A 17,990-nucleotide genomic window follows, 5' to 3' on the forward strand; every position below is an offset into this window, starting at 1 on the left:
ATTCAAGGTCTTCGATAACCTGATCAAGCCTATATTCCTAAACTTCGGTATCAATAGCTAACCCAATAATACTGATCCTACTAATACTGGGTAATAAATTATAGCACTTACTGGGTTTCAGGCCTTACAGATAGAACCAGAATACTCAGAATACCATTGCAAAGATAACGTATTAGTCTGCTAGGGTTACCATGATAAAATACCCACAGAATGGATGGCTGAATCAACAGAAATTTATTGATCACAGTTCTGGAGGCTGGGGGTCCAAGATCAAGGTGTTGGCAGAGTTGCTTTCTCCTGAGGCCTCTGTCTCTGACCTGTAGATAACTCCCTTCTCAATGCGTTGTCACCTTTTTTTTCTTTTTCTGTGCGCATGCATTGCTTGGGTTCTTCCTTTTCTAAGAATATCAATCCTGTCAAATTAGAGCCTACCCGTGTGACTTCATTTAACTTTAGTTACTGCTTTACACGCCCTGTCTCTAAATACAGTCCCAGTGGAGGTCAAGGCTTCAACCTATGGGTTTTAGAGGGAGATAATTCAGTTCATAACAGATACTGTTATTGTGGCCATTTTATATGAGAAAATTAGAGTTTCTGAAGACTATATAACGAGTTCCATGGAGAACCAGGATTTTAACATAGATCTTCCTATCTCACTTCATGTACCGTTAATTTCAAATAGTAATTATTCTGTGAGCATAGCTGCAATTTTTTGAGGAGGTTCCTTTGATTACGCTGATGCCCTGGCCCCTAGTTTTCCAACCCTCCTCTTACAATGACAACTGTCCAAATCTCACATTCCCTTCAAGGGCCATGGCAAAGGCCACAGGAGAGCTTGCTTGTACCCCTTAGGCCAGAAATGCTATGTCTACTCCCTGAACTCTGGGCTTGTCTTTTATTTTCTCTAAGAAAACACAGGAGACTTACTCCTTTTTAAAGTCAGGTTTATTGAGGCAAATTTTGCAAACAGTAACATTTTATCTTTTTCAGTATATAGTTCTTTTTTTAATATGAATTTATTTAGTTTTGGCTGTGTTGGGTCTTCATCGTTGGGTCTTTTTTGTTGCACGTGGACTTTCTCCAGTTGCAGCGAGCGAGGGCCACTCTTTGTTGAGGTGCACGGGCTCCTCATTGCAGTGGCTTCTCTTGTTGCAGAGCTCGGGCTCTAGGTGTGTGGGCTTCAGTAGTTGTGGCACGTGGGCTCAATAGTTGTGGCGCACAGGCTTAGTTGCTCCACGGCATGTGGAATCTTCTCGGACCAGGGCTCAAACCCATGTCCCCTGCATTGGCAGGTGGATTTTCAACTGCTGCGCCACCACGAAGTCCCTCAGTGTATAGTTCTATGAACTTTGGAAAACATACATAACCATGTAACCACCACCACCATCAAGATACATTCATTGTTATCATCTGTGGATGATTGGTTCCAGGACTCTCCTCGGGTACCAAAATCTGTGGATGCTCAAGTCTCATAATATGCCCTCTTTTATCCATGGATTTAACCAATATAGTACATGATCTGTGGATGGTTGAATTCCTGGATACAGAACCTGAGAATATGAAGGGCCAGCTGTATAGAGCTTTCCATCACCTAAAATGCTCCATTGTGCTCCTTTGGAGTCAATACCTCCTCCACCCCAAGTCCCAAACAACCACTACTCTGTTGTCTGACACATCTTTCTCTATAGTTTTGCCTCTTTCAGATATGTCATATACATAGATTCGTACAGTATAAAATGTTTTGAGTCTGACTGTGCATAACATAATATATTTGATATCCAGCTGTGTTGTGTGTATCAATAGTTTGCTCCTTTTTATTTTTGAGTAATGTTTCTCTGCCTGGGTGATTATCCTTTCATCAGTAAAGGGACATTTGTGTTGTTTCCAATTTTTGGTAAATGAATAAAGCCACTATAAAACATTTGTGTATGAATATATATTCTTATGTCTCTTGTGTAAGTATCTAGAAGTGGGGAATTGCTGGTGGTGTGGAAAGACTACATTTATCTTTATAAGAAACTACCAAACTCTTTTCCAAACTCTAATATTTTGCATTCCCACCAGCAATGTACGTGAATTGTTCCACATTATTATTGCCAACACTCAGTTTTACCATTCTTTGTGATCTGAATTCTAAAGGTGTGTGGTATAGTGGTATTTCATTAATGTTCAAAAAACAAAATTCAGTTAGGTAAATCTGAAGACATTATTGGCTTTATTCAATGATTCATGAATTGAGCAGCATCCCATGAACTAGAAGCATACTTCAAGGAGCTGTACGGAATGGAAGTTTTTATAGGAAGGATGGTGAGGCGGAGGGGACATTAGTAAAAGATGAGACATGGTTATTTGGGGCCAAGGCCTCTTCTTTGTGGAGAAATGGAAAATGGAAAGAATGGAAAATCAGGGGTCTTTATCATGAAGATGACCTCATCAGTGTTGACCAGAAAATACCAAACTGGTTGATTAAGGTGATATCCCGGGGTAAGGTCGAAACCACAATTAGGTTCGGTATTAAATCTAGATCTGGTAGCATGGTCTTCGGCACAGGTGACATCATTTTAGGCCTGCGGTTTTTCTCTTTAACAATCCCCCCTATTGATCAGACTCTCACCCTAACTTAGAGATGTGATCAAATTTAAGGCATTAGCACCACTCTCAGCTGTCGCCCTTCAGCTTTGTTGGTCTTTGGTGTGATATCCATAGGTCATGATGTTTTTGCTTAATCCCTGTGACAGTCTCAGTTCCAGCTTCATCATCCTTAACTTGGGTAATTTCTTTTCTGAAGTTCCAGTCTTAGAAAGATAATTTCCCTGCTGGTCAGCATTTGTGAATGTGCATTTAAAGCTTCTGAGAGGATGCTATGTCAGGGAGATTATTATCACAATTATTGCAGGATAATTCCCAATGTTTAGAGTACTCTTTGCACATAATCCTCAAGACCCAAATCAGTCAAAGAAAAATGCTGTTGGAGTCACCTTTTTAAGTCAAGTGTTTTCTCAGTGATCTTATGTAACTGAGTTTCAACTTCCCCAGAAGTGTCAATCCAGGTACGTGAGGTGGTGTTGGCCACTGCACAGATACCTCCTTGCTCAGCAGAAAGATAATCAAGGGCTATGTCATTTTCAAGAAGAATCTTGGCCAGAGAGTTTAAATATTTTTGCTGGGCAAAACATTGTTGTGCAAGATACTGTTGCTAATGTCTTAGCAACAAAAACTGCAATATCTTCATGAGTTGTGGAGAGGTTTCTGATCATAGCCTCAGTTACATTTACTCCTAACCAGGGAAGAAGGGCCCTGCCAAAAGAATCACACCTGAATCATAAAAGGAGACCTTTCTAGAAGAGTTAAGGGCAGAGTTAGTTAACTTAAGAGGCGTGTGTCAGCCGTCTTGGCATTCATAGGCCCAAGGAGAATGACAAGCGCTACAAAGACAAGACCTGTCAGGGTACCATTCATTCCTGTTAAGGAGGTTCTGTGAGTGGATTCATTAGTTCAAGCCAGGGGCCAGGCAGGGTTTTAGCACATGTGGGAAGAGAATCCCCTAGCCTGAAATAAAGTGACTCCAAATTCCAAAGACTATTCCCCTTTGCAATGGCCTGGGAGATACAGACAAATGTGTTATCTCTCCAGGCTAAGGCCAGAATAAAGAAAGAAGAAAAAGAAGAAAGGGTTTTATGTTTAGTTGAAGTTGGAAGTCTCAATCTAGTGTCTGGGGTGGAAGCAGTCTACACCCATGTTCGATACTCTCTCCCTCATCAGTTTGATTTGGAGGACTCCAGCATTTGTACAGGACCAGGTTCAGGCGTGACCTTTCCTTACTGTGAGAAGTGCATCCAAGGTTTAAGTCCCTGAAGTGTGGCTGCCATCTGGATAGTCAGGAGGACCTGATACAGTCTCTTCTAAGGAGATTTAAGGGCAGTCTTTGTCCTCAGTGATTCCAAATCAGAAGCGTGGGAGAAAACTGGAAATGTTTGATTGCATAGTCATAGACAGATATTTGAGGAAGCTAGAAGAATTCAGGATCCAGTCCAGAGTACAGGTAAATAACAAAACCTCAAAGACAAGTAAAAGGACTAGAATCTTAATATATATACATATGCAAACATAATATTTCTCTCTACTCTTACCCCCAATTTTTAACAAAGATAATCACAGTAAAACTAATTTGTTTGTGTTAAACTTGGCCTAATTATTTATATAAATGTGGCAAGAATAGTAAATGACCATATAAGTTCTTTTTAAGGTGGCTTTGTTGAAGCTTTTCATAAGTACTCTCAGACCTTATCCTCAATACCATTTCAATCAAAGCCTTGATACTATAGCCACTGTTTCCAATTGTGCTTTGTTACAAAGAACATGAAAATAATACTCAGTGAGAATATTTGAATTCTGGAAGAACCAGGTAGGGAGACAAAGTAAACGTTTCATATTTGTTCACAAGATTATAGCTTACCAAATTGTTGATAGCCTAAGAGAAAAGATGTCTTTAAATTTGGAAAAAACATTAAAGAACCAGAAATATTTTAAACACAAAGTCGTAACAATTATAATCATCCTCATCAGTTTATTCAGTCCCATGTTATTAATTCTTGTTCTCCTTGAATCCAGTTTATCCATTAGTTCTCTCAACTTTGCCTGATGATTGAGGGTGATAGGAGCAGTGGTAATTCCAAGAAATTTGCAAGGTTTTTGTTAAGGCTCGTATGATTTTCCCAGTGAAGTGCGTGCCTTGTTCACTGGAGATTTGGGGAAGTATGCCCCAAATGGGAAGCATATTTTCTAAGTTTCTTTTCCACTGCGAGGATGCTGGCTTTGAAGCAGGGGAAGTCTTCAACCTGTCTGGAAAACATACATACAATCACAAGAATATATTGGTAATTTATACCAAGTAGCAGTTGAATGAAGTCCAGCTGCAGGTGTTCGAAGGGTCCAGAGGAAGGAGGTCTGAGGCATCTGGGAAGAAAAATAGTTTATTAGTAAAATGCACTATGGTGGGTAAAGGAATGTAAGATCTGATAAAGGGGATTTGACGGGGAGTGGGGAAGAACCAGAGGCCATCTTGGATTTTCCATACATTCCCTGACTATTTGGTTCATGTACAGCCATTGCTTACCCATCTTAATTTCTCTGATTCAGGAACAGAGTGTTGCCATGTTACAAGGACATCAGAATGGCAAAAAATTGGCAATGAAGGGTAATTATTTTTTCAGAAGCAGAATAGACTTCACCCACATGTACCAACCAGCCTTATACACTCTGTTGCTGCTGCCCTTGCATGAGGGTCGACTAAGGCATTTCCCTGATACTCAAGTTCATTCCTTTTAGTGTAAGCCTCAGTTTTGATAACGGCAGTTTCAAAAGGTAAGAGTAGAACAATAAGAAGATCATTTTCTTTTTTTCCATCTTTTGACTGGTGTGGTAGAAGACATCACCCAACATTTTAAGATAGTAACTAAAATTACAAGTGAGAACATTGTACCAGGGCATATTAGATTTCTAGAAATTTTGCACAATTTCTAGAATATCTGTATTAGTAACACATATCTGCACAAATATAATCAAATAAGATTTGGCATCACTTATTTGACAATGCTTCCCATGTAATTCAACACACCAAATAAGCCTAATTAGTTTAATAGTTTTCTTTTTATAAGTACAGAGAACAAATCTTTTGAAATATTTTAAGGACCTCTGAAAAATGTCAACATTAGCTGGTCAAAAAGACTTCATTTAGAATTTTGGGAAGTTTGTCAAAAATGTTTTTTTTTTTTAAGTTTTAAAACACTTGCCTAAATAAGATCACAGATCATTATAAAACTTAATACTTAACTACCTATTAACAAAACTTAACTCTTTTAACATTAAAAGGACTCAGTTTTCCTAAGTAATCAAAGACCTGATGAAGACAGCAAACACAGAAAATTATTTTCATAAAACATAGAACCTTTGTTTTCTAGGCAAACCACTGAAAGGGTAAAGAAAAACTTTGTTTACAATTTCTTACTAAGAGCAGACCAACAATCCAAGAAAACCGTCCATTTAGCAGAAAAAAGAAAATCAAGTTTTAGTTTTACATAAGTACATTCTGGATATTAAAGGTTATTTTTAACATTCCTATAATATATATTCACTTTTAGCCGTCCTGATTACACAAGATAAAATTCTCTCTTTTCCTCTCTCTCTTTCTTTTTATATACATTTAGTTTGTCCTTAATTTTCTTCCTTCTCATTCTGAAATAACCAGAAATTCTAGCTTAGACAAAATGACTCTCATTTTCCTTAACAAAAATGCATCTTTATTGCTCATATCTTTTCATAAGCAAGAACACATCCTACCTTTCCTGCATGCAGAGTTGTTTGTCTTATTATTCTAGTAGCTTTAAGTACTTATATTAGAATTTTTAACCTAAAATCCTTAATTTCCAGTCAAAAATAAAGAAGTAAACAGTTATAAACTATCTTTTCTGCTAGCATTCTGAAGTTTGCCAAGTTTATAAATACGTGTTATAATTTTTAGAAATATGTGCTCTTTCATAGAAAATTTCTCAGCATGGCGCCAAATATGTATACTCATAGGCCCAAATACCCAGTTCCTCTCTAATAAGAAGTCAAAAGTAGAGAACTTCTATGTTCAGTAGTTAATGCTTCAGTATTTTATCTTTATTTGGAAATGATCTAGATATTTAACAAATTTCTATCATTTAATTTAGCTTAGCAAAACTCTGACATTTCAAGTTACCAAAAAGGTTTTGGAGGCTATCTTTAAGTCTACGTAACATAGAATATAGTTAGCTAAAACGTTCACCTAAAAATGCTTATTCTCTTTACGTCTATCACTTGCTTGTAACAATTATGTTTAAATTGCCCCTCCCCTAAACTTCACGAGACATTTGATAAAATCAACTGTCATTCTGAGTTATTTTTGCTGACAAATTTCATGACAGAGATAGCATAAACTTATTTGACTAATAAACTCAGAATAAAATTCCTTTAACTGCCTCACATTCAACGTTGATAACTATAAGACATATCTGTTTTAGTTAAACCAATCAACTTATACTGGCTTTTATTTACCAAAGATTACCCCAGATCTCAGGAACTTGAGAAGCATTTGGGTTAGTTTCTGTTAACACCCATTCCTTACAAAGCTCTTGCCTTCAAATCAACTACATAGAGCTCTTTTATAAATTAATTTTAGCAATCCTATCCAGAAGTATTTAGAAAAACATCATGGATCTACAACATACATGTATAGACACACATACATATAGACAGACACAAACAGAGACTTTATAGGTATTAATATTTGTGGATAAGATATGCAATATGTACCATTAGTCCAAATTTTTTAAAAACCTCCTCTCTTTTTTTCTCTTCTGATGAGAAACTTCTTCTAATTAAAAATAGGTATTCCATTCCGCTTGACTTGGCAGTCCATGCTTTTAAGCACACTTTTTAAATGAGCTTAAATATTTGGGATGTTTCTCATAATGGCTATTATAATTCTAAGTTATTTTTAGTAAAATCTTGCCATCTTCTTAGATATGCACAATTTCTGGGACGATAGTTGTTAAATATAAAATAAACAGGTGTGCTGGAAGGTGGTTCACACAACTCTGTGGATGTAAAGAATCCTGTTTCTTTTAGCTAGGCTTTCAGTTGTCTCAGAGCCAAACTAATACCTAAATGGGGTGTGCCTTGGGGTTGGAATATAGCAAAATCACTCTAATAGCCTTTAAATGCTTGACTCCTGTCCACCAATGTTTGCCACCTATTTTTCTTCAGAGATTCCCAATAGCAACTGCCCTTAATTTAGTATCTACCTGAGGCCTCCCAGGAGACTCAATCTGGCTCAAATTGGACCCATTCTGATCTGATCCTAAACTCATCTCAGATTTCAAATTGGACCCAATCTGATCCTGGACCCACTCCAGTTCTTAGGTTGGACCCAGTCCAATGCTGGTCCATAACCACCACCAATTCCCATGAAACTTTGGACTGGGGAAAAGGATTGAACCAGCAACCCTCAAAGAATGGGGACTGCAGACTGATTCCAAACAAATGGAGAACTAAAGATGCCACCAACAGATCCCAACATGGAATCTGGGGTAGGATTCCAGAAAATTGGGGAATTACAGCAATGCACAACAGGGAATCTGGGAATCAAGAGCTGGGGTTTTCCATTCAAAAACCTGGGAATTGTGGTATGAAAAGCCAATTACAGCAGGAGCTCGAACACAAAGAGTGAAACTCAACTGAGAGGAACTTAACCAATAGCCCTTGGAAATGTCGAGAAAGACCTTGAACTCAAAATGAAGTTCTCAAGTGCCACACGTGATTCTTCTTGTCCCTGAATTCCAGTGGAGGTTTGCCTAGGATCCCATCACTGCCACCAGCCTTTCTAGTAGAGATCCATGGAGAAGATTCTGAGAGCAGATCCGCTATGTCTGAAGCTCCCAGGGTTTCTACATTCTCACACTAGCCCACCGCAATGACCAATAGACTGAATGTTTGTGTCCCTCAAAATTCATAGGTTGAAATCCTAACCGTTGATGTGATGGGTTTAGGAGGTAGGGCCTTGGGGAGGTAATTAGGTCCTGGGGGTAGAGACCTCATGAATGTGATTAATGTACTTATAAATGAGACGAGAAAAAGCCCCCACTCCCCTTCCTCCATATAAGGATACAATGAAAAGATAGCAGTCTGCAATCCAGCATCCTGCTCTCACCAGAACCCAGCCATGTTGGCACCCTGATCTCAGAATTCCAGCTTCCAGATCTGTGATAAATTGTTATCCTTTGTAAGCCTTTCAGTCTATGGTATTTAGTTATAGCAGCCCAGACTAAGTCACCCAATCTTGGCATTTAGCAACTCTTTAAAAATTTCAGCTGAATTCTTATCACTCACTTACAGGGGATCTGGCATCAATTCCTCTCATGCTGTAGCACAAGTAAGTAAACAGCCCATCCCATCTCCTTGGAGGGGCCTGTCTTTCATTGGATTTCCTTGGAAGCTCTGCTACCACGGATCTCTTTTGGGTTCAGGAAATGTTATGATTTTGTATTTTTTCTGGATCTTTTTTCCCAGCTAGGTGAACATTCTTTCCAGCCTTACTAATCCTATCCAGAAGCAGAATCCCTTTCTTTAAGAGTATTCAGGACAAATATTGGAGAACAAAAATAGAGATTTATGTTTATTTACATATTAATTGTATTTAAATTAATAAATAGGTGTTTGGATGATCTTTTCACCTTTAATATAATATCAGCATCTGATTATATTTCTTAATACCGGTAAGAAAGCAACATGCACATAGGAGGTTAGTAAGGGACAAGTTAAAAATGCTAGAAAAAAAATAGTGATGACGATAGAAAGATCCGTATTTTCAAACTCTGGGTCTATTATAAGTTCAATAACACAAAATGCCAACACCTTATTTCCACCCACTTTTCACTATTACAAAAACAAAGCAGCCAATTGTACATGTTTGCATTAAGTAACAACTCTGGAGAATTTCCAGAAAATGATTTATCTGCAAAGAGGTGACAATGGCTCCAATTGTATGACGTCCCTTATTTCTTAATTTTTTAAACATCTTTTAATAGTTCCATTCATTGGGATGCACCTTTTATCTCAATTAAGTTCCTTCCCATGTATGACTCATGTTTGGTAATGTGTGTTTCTTTTTAATAGTGGTTGTGTTATTTAAATAGGCAGGATTGACACAGAAATTCTCCTTTGGTCAGCGTTTTCCCTGCCTTGATTGAGAAGTGAGGGAAGGAAAAGGAGGGCCTGGGGTGGTTATAAAAGGGTATTCAAGCACTCTATTGTTGGAGTCTAAAATTTCGATGCACTGGAAACACCCCATGGATACTCACTCTCTGGAAATAGAGACAGGCAGTGCCCAGGCAACAGAGGGATTCATTGTAATTGCTGACTTCTTTTGAGTGCATTTAACCAAGTAGCGGAAGCACGTTGCCTTCTTCCATGAATCCAGGAGCCTGCTAGCAGGCAGTGTTATATTACTCCTGAGTGGGAGTGAAATCATGTGGGAGCAGCAAGAACAGCTCCTGGAGAAAAATTACCATTTTATATTTATTACTTTGGCTAGTTTAAGTGTCATAGGAATAGACTCTCTAATGCATTAAAGAGCAAGTCCCCAACAATTTGACTCTGTTGCTTTGTAAACTATTTTTAGGGACTGTCTCAGTCGGCTTTTAAAGGCACATGCCATCCCATTGTCAAAGCTTATTTTAATGGTTTGTCAAAATGATATAAGTAACACAACCTCCCTCTTCAGATTAAAGAAATATGGCACATTCTCTGGTGAAATTTGTATTCTTGAAAAAAAAATACCGGGCTTTTCTTACTCGGCATTTTTCACTCCTAAGCGCTGGCACAGTTCTGTTTCATATTTCTGATATGACGCTTATCTTGTAGTTTAGCTTTGCTTAGTTGCATAATCAGATAATAGGATTTTCCTGAAGCCTCAACCTGGGAGATAGCATGTACTTCTCTTTGCAGAGTTCTAGATACTGGGTAATTTTGCTCTGTAGTTGCACTGCCGGGTCAGCTCACTGGAAAGCAGCACAGCTGCCATTAAATATGAAATGCACTCAGCGTTCTTTCATCCTGACATACCTCGAGATTTATTTAATGTGAAATGGGATATAGAATCTACATTTTGATATTTCCTCTGTTCCACCAGACGAAATAGTAAGGTTGAGCCATTTGGGGAAATATTTACTAGAATGACACATTTCTAAGAAGATTAACTAATACCACAAGGCAATTTGAATCTTATATCAACTGAGCGCTTCTGGTTGTTGAGGGGTTTTGTTTACTGATCAGCTGAGGACCTATTCCCCCAAGAAAATTTACCTTTTGCAATTGTTATTTTTATCAATTAAATCCCTTTTCTCCAGTGAGGTAACTGTGTTAAGTACATCATAATGGAGAAATCAAGCAAAGCAGGAGGTTTTCTTGTAATTGTCCTCTAACCCTTGGAAGATGTGTGGCCTTTTAAAAAATATATTCAAATAAATATATTCACTGGAGAACAGAATTAATATGATTCTGGAGAACTGTGTTAGAGAGTAATTCTTATTTCTTCCTTAGAATAAATGGTCTGAATTTTTAATATTGTTCATTACTCTATAACTATTGCATAGTACTACTGTGTTGTATATTATCATATTTTCATTGCTGAGCCTTAAATATGCTAGATAAAGAAAACCAAGTATAAATTCAAGTAATAGGCAAGTAATAGTTGGCATATTGAATTCGCTGGCACGTGGCTCTTTATTTGGATATTGTTATAATGAGCAGAGTTTTTTCTGCCCATTAGGAAATTCAACATGTTTTAAATATCCTGCTGTAAACTTCTTGAAAGTTGGGGCCTTATTTACCGTATTTTAAGTGCTTAACATTATAACTAGCATCTACTTAATGTTCAAGAAATGTTTACTAAATAAATGAATTAATGTATGAACGGCAAATGGTTGAGGCAAAAATCTTTGATTTCTATGAGCGCCCTATGAAGTCTTAAAGTGAAGACATTTTCTTTACTTATTAATATCATTGGGAACATTAATCTGGAAGGTAAGCATACTTGCTAAGGACAGGTTTTATTACCTTCTCTTCCTGAATGGATATTTACTTGATAATGTACTTTATTTTGCAGAAAATGTACATATTAAAATATATGTTATATTAGATAAGATTCTCTTCTCCAAACATCAACTTCTTAAATTTAAAACCAAAGATATTATTACCAGGTGAAATGTCTCAAATGAGGTGCATGGACCTCCCTATCCCTCGTATATGGCGAGATGAAGAGAGTCTTTGAACACAGGGTACCTGCTGTGTATCTTCTTGCATTATCTATTTCCCTGTAAAAGTTGGAAAAATCCACATTATCCTTCACATTAAAGATTAAAACAGCTGTCTAATATAGTAAAATGCACATTCTAAAAGTTGTTTGTTTGAAAGACATGACTTCAAACAAACACAAAAATCAGGGTAGGCCCATTTTGGCCATAAGGCTAAAGGCATCTAGGACGTGCTTGTTCTTTTTCCTTCTAATCAGTTACTTCTCTAGATTTGTGAAAAAACACTGATAGGACACAAAAACTGGGTCTCTGAAGACTTGGATTCAAATGTGAGGTTTTCTTCTTGTCAAGTGTGAATATGAGTGATCATCCTAACCTATCTGAGGTACGGTTGACTCACATCTAACACTTGAACAAGAATACCTTATCTACAGTTTTCTTGTAAGTATTAAAATAAACACCTGTGAAATTATTTGCCAGGTGGATGTCACATATTAGGAGTCAAAACAGTTGAACATCCAATTGAATGTCAAGTCAACTTTTAGGTTACTTTCCTCTTAGGGTCCTGCCACTCACATTAGAAAGTAGCATTAATCCTGCACGCTGGTTGACAAGAAAGCAATAATGAAGAGACCCTCTCACTGTGCCTTGTCCATGGTAAACAAAGCAATGCCCCGATGTTTTCCTGATGCACATTGTTTAAATAAATATACTAATACATTGGTAAATGTAGGCTGTCTCAACAGCACTGTATTGTGGAGTCTCTGAACTGTTGAAGAACTGATGAAGTCTTGGCTAACTGAGGAGAATAGTTGATGGATACCTATGTTGCTTTAGTATTCTGGAATGTTCAAAAACATGTGCAAGTCCACGGTAAATCAGCCATTTCCAATGTATTCGGTGGGTTTTTAGATTTTAGTGGCAGAGTAATAAGAGAAATTTAATTTGAATGTTTTTTGACATTCAATTGGAAATCTAATCAGCCATTCCTATGCTGATAGCAATGTCACTTGTTGGGCAACTTTGACATTCTTCTTGGTTATTTTTAAGCTCTCAATTCTAAATATTACATATTTAGAATTTTACATATTTTAAGCTCTCAATTCTAAATATGTAAAAACCCCTTAGATCACTGGCTTATCACATTCCTTAACCCAATTGCCACTAATTCAGGTATGTTTCCTTCATTATATCTACTTTCTTTACTTTTTGTTCTGGTTTTACTCTTCTACTCCCTTACCTTGTGTACAATGTAGTTTAACAAGTGTGAAGTATCCTGCTTCAGTGAGGTGTAGCCCTGGGAACACTGTCAAGAATAGTTAGGGTGGGTGCAGAGACACCAAGCCTTCTCATATTCCTTTTCCCATCTTTCCTACTTCTAGGAAATTCTCTCCTAAATTTTTAACTACCTCTTACCTAATTCTTCCTAATTTATTTCTCTCTCCCTCTCTTCCCCCCGCCTCATTTCCACTTCTAACTCACTTTCACAGCATATTTTTAATCTTCTTTTACACTGTTTTATTTTTCCCTTACTGATATGCTTTAAATTCATTAACTGGTATGTAATCTGTGTACCCATCTTCTTAAATCACACATACACACACACACACACACACACACACAACCCTCACAAGTATGACAAGTACAGAAAGTTATGTTTTAAAAGTACACAGAAAGGTTTAAATTCATAAGGAAGCCTTTCTGAAACTTAGTTTTGAAACTTAAATGAAAGTTTTGCTACTACCCACATGAAGAGTGGGCCAAAATATACTATTTTTTAAGGGGAAATGAATTTGACTTATTGAATGTTTTGGTGCAATCTTCCTGACAGAATTAAATATAGCTTTGCTAGCAGGATCTTCCTTTCATTTTGTGTTACAATGTTAGTATTACATAGGTTAAGTGCTTTAAAAAAGAGAGAGAAATGGACAGAAAATATAAATATTATTTTGTTTAAATATGAGTCTCAGGTATATGAGTGTGGAAATGTTTATGTGTGGGTTTGTGGTCTTTGTAACGGCAGCTGCCTTTTAGCAATTAAGAGTAATATGGCATTCTTAGCCAAGCCCTTATAAATACTTTAGTCATTGAGCCTTCACTCAGGCTGTAAAAAAACCAAGGAGACACAAAGAAAACAGCTTCCCTGGTCCACAGGGATCCCTATTTCATAGGTTGCCATGTTCTCCTCTTTTTTCAACCTCCTGGACAATCTTGTCTCCAACAGCACCCCTTAGGGTTCATTACCCCCTCTCCTGAGCCAGGTGCACAGGCGCCCCTGATGCAATGGCTCTGCTTAGAGTCTACGCAGACGTAACACCCAGTAAGGCTGGACCACGATGTGGAGGTTTCAACCAGTCAGAAGTCTCTCTCTTCTCAGTTTCCATTTCTCCTTTCCTTGCCATCATCTTCCTCCTTTTCTGTTACTCAACCGTACCATTTATGTGGAGTTCACAGTCATGAAAATCATTACATAGACTATGCAGAGAGAGAGAGAACTAGAAAACACATTTAGTTGTAGTCAGGCCACCACCTTACACCATCATGAATCAAGTCCTTCACAAGTCACAACAGTTTCTTTTCCTCTTGTTCATAAGAAACTGCCCATTAAAACTTCGATTATGATTTAATGTGAGACGGAGGTAAGAGATGGGGGACAGACAGTTGAAATCTACGTCTTTCTCTAAAGACATGAATTTTCATCTAAGTAAATGAACTCTTTCCTTTCTGAGTGTTCTCAGAGCACTTTTTATCTTGACTAAGATGCCTTGAAGTTCCCCTCAGCTTGACTATAGGCCCCCTTGCCTCCCTTTTCTTCAAGCATTTACTTTAGAAAACTTGCAGTCGTAAGTTACTTCTCTGCCACTTGGAGATGTAAAACTTCTCCGGGCATTCAATCTCCCCTAAGGTCCTCCAGTGTTTAATTTTCCACTAGCTCACCCCAGATTAGGAACCCTCCTGCTTTTTATTTCAGCAGAGCTGAGTTTAATCTCACTCCTTATTGCAGCAGTATTGAATAAGTTCTTCCTTGTGTATGTAAAGATTTTATAAGGCAGTCTTAGTGATGAAGGTAATTGTTGGCCTGTGGGTCTGTCTGCTCAAATACAGTCTAAGCCCTGACGCCTGAGAGTGGTGGGTGGATGGATCTTCTAAAACTAAGTCAAAGAGAAAAATGCAGCAAGCATCTCAAAGAGATAAAAAAAAAATACAAACATGCATGTACTACATTCTAGGCCTGGAATTTCTCCCCTTCTTCTATGTACCAGTAAACTCAGGGCCTTATAGATGTATCTGTTGAAGATCAAGTACAGTGACAGAACCCGAACTTCTGCACCGACCAAACATCAGAAATGAAATACTGAAAAAAGTTTCAAAGTCACAAATGGTCTTTTGCTAAATGGTATCTTTAGTTCCAAACATGACTGAGTCTTTATTATTTCCCAAATGAGAAAATGTTACTTGTCTCCTCTGACTAGTTTTATAACACTAATCTGGAATCAGAGACTACTAGGACTGAAGGCAGCCTGAAACGTGTGGCTCCAAAGTCCTAGTTTCATGAGGGAGAAACTGGAGCCCTGAGGGTCTGTGTCCTTCCTCAAGGTCACAGACTCAGACCTCATGCCCTTTATTTAGAGCCCTTTCACCAAACTGTACTAATCCATGTGTAGCCCAGGGAAGAGAATCATGGAACTAATTTTAAATATTATTAGTCCTGACAGTATGGTTGAATGTTAGCAAAGTTTTGTTAAGCCATCATTGCCCAGTTCAAGTGCATTAAATTTCTTCAAGTTTATCTGAATTCAAGACAGAGTCAAGAAATACATTTTATTGTATTCAAAAGTTTAGAAAACTTTTTTCCCACTAGGTATATAGCAATTCTGTTTTTAACTTTATGTTGTTTTATAAAGTTTTAAGTATCAAAATAAAATGATAACAAATGGGAAATATAACACCAACACAGCTGATCAAAATCTCTTTAGGCTTGATGCGGACACTATGAAACTTGTGAATTTTGCTCCTGCAAGTGTTTTTGCAAAGAAAGCCAATGACTTCTCATAACCCACCCAGCAATTATCTCTGGTGCCTGAGCCCTTTTGGAAATGCAGTCATCACTGAAGTGCAGAGGCACCAGCACCATAAAGACATTGCCACAATTGTTAATTAACTCCCAGGATTTTTCTTTCAGAGACTGCATTGTTTCAGGAACAGCAGTTACAGGCTATTTTGACTCCTTCATTTGTGGCTGTGTTTCTGTATCTAGTGGATTTAGGAGAGGGAACAATTAAGTTTGGAAAAGGGCAACGATAGGGTTCTTGCTTGACAGTTCTGACCCAGCCCTGGTCTGGGTCACCCTGGTCCTAGATACAAAGGAAAGGGAGTGGGAGAATGATTTCCACGCTGCTCTTTCCATCACAATTCAGGACATTTATCTCTGACCCATGGCTGCTTCTTTCTTAGTTCAAAATACCATCTTAGAGGCACAGCTATGAAAACTTTCTTCTCGATAGCTAAAGAGTTTTGGTGAAAAAAAATCTGAAAACTCTTCAGAAAGAGTGACAGCGCAGTGTCCTTTTCCTGTTGAACATTGAGATAAAACCCTGCAGGAGACTTTCAGTCAGACTTTTCTGATGTTTTTCCTAGTTTCCACTGGAATTTTCCTTCCTTCTTTCTTTCTTTCTTTCTTTCTTTCTTTCTTTCTTTCTTTCTTTCTTTCTTTCTTTCTTTCTTTCTTTCTTCTTTCTTTCTTTCTTCTTTATTTCTTTCTCTCTGCTTTTTTTTTAAATTGAAGTCTAGTTGATTTACAATCTTGTGTTAATTTCTGCTGTACGGCAACAAAGTGACTCAGTTATACACATATATACATTCTTTTTTTTCTAATCTTTTCCACTATGGTTTATCACAGGGTATTGAATATTGTTCCCTGTGCTGTACATTAGGACCTTGCTGTTTATCCATTCTAAATGTAATAGTTTGCATCTGTCAACCTCAAACTCCCAGTCCATCCCTCCCCACACCCTCCCCCTTACACAAGTCTGTTCTCTATGTCTGTGAGTCTGTTTCTGTTTTGTAGATAGGATCATTTATGCCATATTTTAGATTCCGCATATAAGTGATATCATATGATACTTGTCTTTCTCTTTCTGACTTACTTCACTTAGGATGATAATCTCTAGTCGCATTCATCTTGCTGCAGGTGGCATTATTTTGATCATTTTTTATGGCTGAGTAGTATTCCATTGTATATATGCACCACATCTTCTTTATCCATTCCTCTGTCAATGGACATTTAGTTTCTTTCCATGTTTTAGCTATTGTAAACAGTGCTGCTATGAACATAGGGATGCATGTATCTTTTCGAATTATAGTTTTTTCTGGGTATATTCCCAGGAGTGGGATTGCTGGATCATATGGTAATTCTATTTTTAGTTTTCTGAGGAACCTCCATACTGTTTTCCATAGTGGCTGCACCAACTTACATGCCCACCAACAGGGCAAAAGTGTTTCCTATTCTCCACACCTTCTCTAGCATTTGTTATTTGTAGACTTTTTAATGATGGCCTTTCTGACCACTGTGAGGTGGTACCTCATTGCAGTTTTGATTTGCATTTCTCTAATAATTAGTGATGTTGAGCATCTTTTCATGTGCCTACTGGCCACCTGTATGTCTTCTTTGGAGAAATGTATTAAGGTCTTCTGCCTGATTTTTGATTGGGTTGTTTGTTTTTTTTGTTGTTGAGTTTCCTTCCTTCCTTCCTTCCTTTCTTCCTTCCTTTCTCTCTTTCTCATTCATTTTCTTCTTTTTTACCTAATGCCCTCCATGCAGTACTCAGAGACTTCTGGGACAACATTAAATGCACCAACATTCCAATTATAGGGGTCCCAGAATAAGAAGAGAAAAAAAAGGGTCTGGGAAAATATTGGAAGAAATTATAGTTGAAAACTTCCTTAACATGGGAAAGGAAATAGTCAATCAAGGCCAGGAAATGCAGAGATTCCCATACAGGATAAATCCAAGGAGAAACATACCAAGATACATATTAATCAAACTATCAAAAATTAAATTCAAAGAAAAAATATTAAAAGGAGCAAGGGGAAAGCAACAGATAACATAAGAGGAAAACCCCATAAGGTTAACACCTGAGCTTTCAGCAGAAACTC

The sequence above is a fragment of the Tursiops truncatus genome, chromosome 12 (genome assembly GCF_011762595.2).
Source record: "Tursiops truncatus isolate mTurTru1 chromosome 12, mTurTru1.mat.Y, whole genome shotgun sequence".
In the NCBI taxonomy this organism is placed as follows: Eukaryota; Metazoa; Chordata; class Mammalia; order Artiodactyla; family Delphinidae; genus Tursiops; species Tursiops truncatus.